This window comes from Cervus elaphus, chromosome 11 (assembly GCF_910594005.1).
Source record: "Cervus elaphus chromosome 11, mCerEla1.1, whole genome shotgun sequence".
Classification (NCBI taxonomy): domain Eukaryota; kingdom Metazoa; phylum Chordata; class Mammalia; order Artiodactyla; family Cervidae; genus Cervus; species Cervus elaphus.
In genome coordinates, this window is record NC_057825.1 from 56,953,796 (window position 1) to 56,958,869 (window position 5,074).

Below are 5,074 nucleotides of genomic sequence, written 5' to 3' on the forward strand. Positions count from 1 at the left end.
GTCACTCAATTGTGACTGACTGTTTGTGATCCCATGGACTGTAGCCCACCAGGCTCCTCTGTCCATGGAATTCTCCAGGCAGGAATACTAGAGTGGATAGCCATTCCTTTTCCCAAGGAATCTTCCCAACCCAGGGATCAAACCCAGGTCTCCTGCATTGCATGCAGATTCTTTACCTTCTGAGCCACTTATCAAGGTCATCAAAAATAAGGAAAATGAGAAACTGTTACAGGTGGAAGAGAGGGGCTAAGGAGACATAATAACAAGATACAGTATTGTATTCTGGATAGGATCCTGGAATAGTAAAGGACATAGGTTTTAAAAAAAAAAGTAAGGAAATATGAATAAAGAAGGGACTTTAGTTGATAATATATAAATAATTGGTTTGTTAATTGTGACCAAGTTACCACACTAATGTAAGATGTTAACAATGGGAAAAACTGGGTGTGGGTTATATGCAAGCTCTGTACTATGGTTATAATTTTTCTGTAAACTTAAAACTATTCTAAAACTAAAGTCTCATTTAAAAATAAAATTTTAATGTAAAAGATAGTATTAAAATTCGCTTCTTTTTGTGTACAGTTCTATTAATTTTAGCACACATACAGATTCATCAGAATATAGAATAGTTTCATCATTTCCAAAAACTATCTCCTGTTATCTCTTTGCATTACTACACAACTGTCCTGACACCTCACCCCCTGACAACCACGAATCTGTTTTTCATGACAATAATATTGTCTTTTCAAAAATATCACATAACTAGAATCAAGTAGTACATGACATTTTGGGACCGATTTGCATCACTTTGCATTATGCTTTTAAGGTTTATCTAAGTTGTTGAATGTGTTAATAATTTGCCCCCTTTTATTGCTGTGTAATATTCCAATGCGTGGATAGATTAATATTACAGTTTGCTTATTGATTCACCTCCTAAAGGAGTTTGGGGTTGTTTCTAATTTGCAGCCATTATGAAAAATGATGCTATAAACATTTGTGTACAGGTCTTTGTGTGAGCATCAGTACATTCATGTCTCTTGGATAAATACTAAGGAGTGAAGTGGCTAGTTCATATGATAGGTGTATGTTCACATTTATATAAGAGAATGCTGAACAGTTTTTCAGAGAAGCTGGACCATTTGTCCATCCCTCTAGCAGTGTGTAAGAGCTCCAGTTTCAGACTTCCCTGATGGTCAGGTGGTTAAGAATTCATCTGCCAATGTAAGGGAAACGAGTTCGATCCCTGATATGGGAAGATGTCACTTGCTGCAGGGCAACTAAGTCACAACTACTGAGCCTGAGCTCTAGAGCCTTCAACAGCTGCTTAAGCCTGCATGCCTAGAGTCAGTGCTCCACAAGAGAAGCCCCCGCACTGCAACAAAGAATAGCTGCCATTCTCTGCAACTAAAGAAAGCCCACTTGCAGCAAAAAAGACCCAGAGCAGTCAAAGATAAATAAATATATTAAAAGAAAAAGAATTCCAGTTGCTCCACAGCTTCACCAGCACTTGGCATTGTCAGGATTATTATATGATAGCCATTTATATTTTATAATTTATATACCTGTATGTATCCAAAACAGTAAATAGAATGGACTTGCATCTCTTTCTATCATATATAAATGGAATAATGCTAAATATATTCCTTTAATACTTCATTTTTGTTCATTCAACATTGATTTTGAAGTTTTAGTGTTGATTCACATTCATCTGATTCATTCAGTTTAACTGTTGATGGTGTGCTGTTTTATAAATATACCATAACGTAGTTATGCAAGTCCCACACAGTCATTCAGGTTGTTTCCTATTTCTTATTATCAAAAATAGTCCTGGGAATTCCCTGGCAGTCCAGTGGTTAAGACTCAGTGCTTGCACTGCAAGGGGCCTGAGTTCAATCCCTGGTCGAGCAACTGAGTTCCCACAAGCTGCACAGCTTCATCCAAAAAACAAAAACAAAAACCCACAGTGCTAAAATAAACATCCTTTTCTATGTCTTCCGTGTGAAAAATTCTCTAGGACACTAATTCTCAAATCTTTTAGTTTGGGGGCTCTTTTCACTCTTAAAATTCATTGAGAATCCAAAGAATTTTTGCTTATGTGTATTATACCACTCTTTACCATATTAGAAACTAAATTGAAAATGTTTTCTTGGTGGCTCAGATAGTAAACAATCTGCCTGCAAAGCAGGAGACCTGGGTTTGATCCTTGGGTTAGAAAGATTCCCTGTAGAAAGGAATGGTTACCCACTCCAGTATTCTTGCCTGGAGAATTCCATGGGCAGAGGAGCCTGGCGGGCTACAGTCCATTGGGTCACAAAGATTTGGACACGACTGAGCAACTAGCACTACATTACTAAATATTTATTTAGGAATTTTATAAAGTAAAATTATTTTAATTTTAAAAAATAACATATATGAGATGAACAAACATTTTCTTTTCAAAAACAAAAAAAAAATAGAAGATAAAATTGTTTTCTACTTTGCATGTCTCTAATGTGTGGCTTAATAAAAAGAGGCTGGATTCTTCCTATCTGTGCATTCAATCTGTTGAATGAGAGTGAAAGAGTAAAATAATATTTTAACTTTATTATGAGAATAGCTTTGATCTCATAGATCCCTGAAAGGGTATCGGGGAGAAAACTTTGAGAACTGTTGTCCTAGGTCTCAAACCTAGATGAGGAATTGCTGGGCTGTGTAGTTAATATTTTCAATATCTGTTCCCACCATCAGCCTGTGTGAATTTCCATGTTCTTACATCCTCAGCTATGCATAGTTTTATCAGGCCTTTTAGTACTTGACCAATCTGATTGATGTAAAATAGTGTTCCATTCTTATTTTAATCTGCATTTCTTTGATAACTAGCAGACTGATTCTTGTGCCATCTTTGTACCCTTAGTCATCACCTCAGAAGCAAAGCCTTTCCTCCTCTTCTCCACTGATGGGCTGCCATTCTGAGCAAAGAACAAACCAGTGCAAAACCAGTCAATCCTAAAGGAAACCAGTACTGAATACTCATTGGACGGACTGATGCTGAAGCTGAAACTCCAATACTCTGGCCACCTGATGCCAAGAACTGACTCACTAGAAAAGACCCTGATGCTGGGAAAGATTGAAGACAGGAGGAGAAGGGGACGACAGAGGATGAGATGGTTGGATAGCATCACTGACTTGATGGACATGAGTTTGAGCAAGCTCTGGGAGTTGGTGATGAACAGGGAGGCCTGGTGTGCTGCAGGTCTCAAAGAGTCAGACACGACTGAGCTTCTGAACTGAACTGTACTCTCTTTGAGAGAAGATTAAGAGGTCTATGCCCACCTACTTTAGAAAAGCAGCCCCAGAATCAGCACACAGGCTTGGCACACAGTAGGTGCTTAATAAATGTAAAAAAAAAAAACAAAACCCACAACAAATTATTCATTGTTTATAGAATCACATAGGCACAATAACACTTCACCCTGTTAGATTTATTACACCATTCCCCTTGGTTGTCATTTCCTGTTATGTGTTTACTTGCCTCACAGGGCTATATTTCAAGGAAAGGATTATTTCTTACTCATTTTTTTTATTCCTGTAGATTTGCCTCTGAGAAAATTTTTCTAAGACAGTTATATTTAATATAATTGTAAATATGTACATATTAAATTGTATCTAATATAATTTAAATATGTAAATATGAGTATGTAAATTGACACAGTCTTCTCCCTCAAGCCCTGGACAGCCCAAGGAGGAGGAACACTCATGTCCACTCCATGAAGACGTTCCTTCTGTTCTTTTTCCATCCTGTGGCCAGCAAGCTGCAGGGTCAGCTTGGTCATGTTGGGTTACTGCCCTGCCCCCACACATGGCAGTCACCATCAAGGGCAGAGATGCAGTACTGCATTCCCTACCAAGAAAGGGACAGAAACTTCAGCCTTTGTCCCAGTCACATTTCCCGTTGTGATGAGCAATAACGGCTCACACAACATCCACATCAAAGGCAGAGGAGAAGACGCGCCAGTGGAAGCAGAGGTCAAGGTAAAGAGAGCCATGACTTAGTGAAAGTGGAAGCATTAGTCTTTTGGTTGTGTCCAACTCTTTGCCACCCCATGGACTGTAGCTCACCAGGCTCCTCTGTCCATGGGATTCTCCAGGCAAGAATATTGGAGTGGGTCGCCATTCCCTTCTGCAGGGGCTCTTCTCAACCCAGGGATTGAACCCGGTCTCCTGCACTGCAGGCAAATTCTTTACTGCCTAAGCCAAGAGGGAAGCCAGACTACTCTGAGCCACCAGGGAAGCCAGACTTAAGGAACACAGCAACCTCTAGAAGGTGGAAAAGTCCAGGAAACAGATTCTCTCCTGGATCCTCCAGAAATGAAGGCAGCCCCACCAACTCATGTGCACTTCTGACCTCCAGAACTACAAAATAACAAATTTGTACTGTTTTAATCCAGTAAGGTTTATGATAATCTGTTACAGCAGCAACAGTAAACAAATATATTGTATATCCCCAAAGATAGCATTTGTTTGGGCTTCCCTGGTGGCTCAGAGGTTAAAGCGTCTGCCTCCAACGTAGGAGACCCGGGTTCGATCCCTGGGTGGGGAAGATCCCCTGGAGAAGGAAATGGTAACTCACTCCAGTACTCTTGCCTGGAGAGTCCCGTGGACAGAGGAGCCCGGTAGGCTACAGTCCACAGGGTCACGAAGAGTCGGACACGACTGAGCGACTTCACTTTCACTTCACTTTCACTAATGCATGCCAAGATATGGAGGCAACCTAAGTGTCCATCAAGAGATGAAAGGATAAAAAAGATGTGGGATGTATGTTTGTATTCCAAGATGGAATGCAGTCTATGACAAAGAAAGAAAGGAAAGGTTAGTCGCTCAGTTGTGTCTGACTCTTTGCAACCCATGGACTGTAGCCCACCAGACTCTTCTGTCCATGGAATTCTCCAGGCAAGAATACTGGAGTAGGTTGCCATTCCCTTCTCCAGGGGATTTTCCTAACTCAGGGATTGAACCTGGGTCTCCCACATTGCAGGCAGATTCTTTACCAAGTGAGCCACCAGGAAAGCACAGACTGAAATTATGTATTTCGATT

The 5,074-nt window shown here is 40.2% G+C and overlaps 1 non-coding gene across 1 annotated transcript; it reads left to right on the forward strand.

Moving 5' to 3' along the window:
* Window positions 1–4,507: 4,507 nt before the first annotated feature.
* Window positions 4,508–4,579, forward strand: TRNAW-CCA. Its single transcript has one exon. It is a non-coding gene; the product is annotated as a tRNA-Trp (tRNA).
* The last annotated feature ends 495 nt before the right edge of the window (window positions 4,580–5,074 follow it).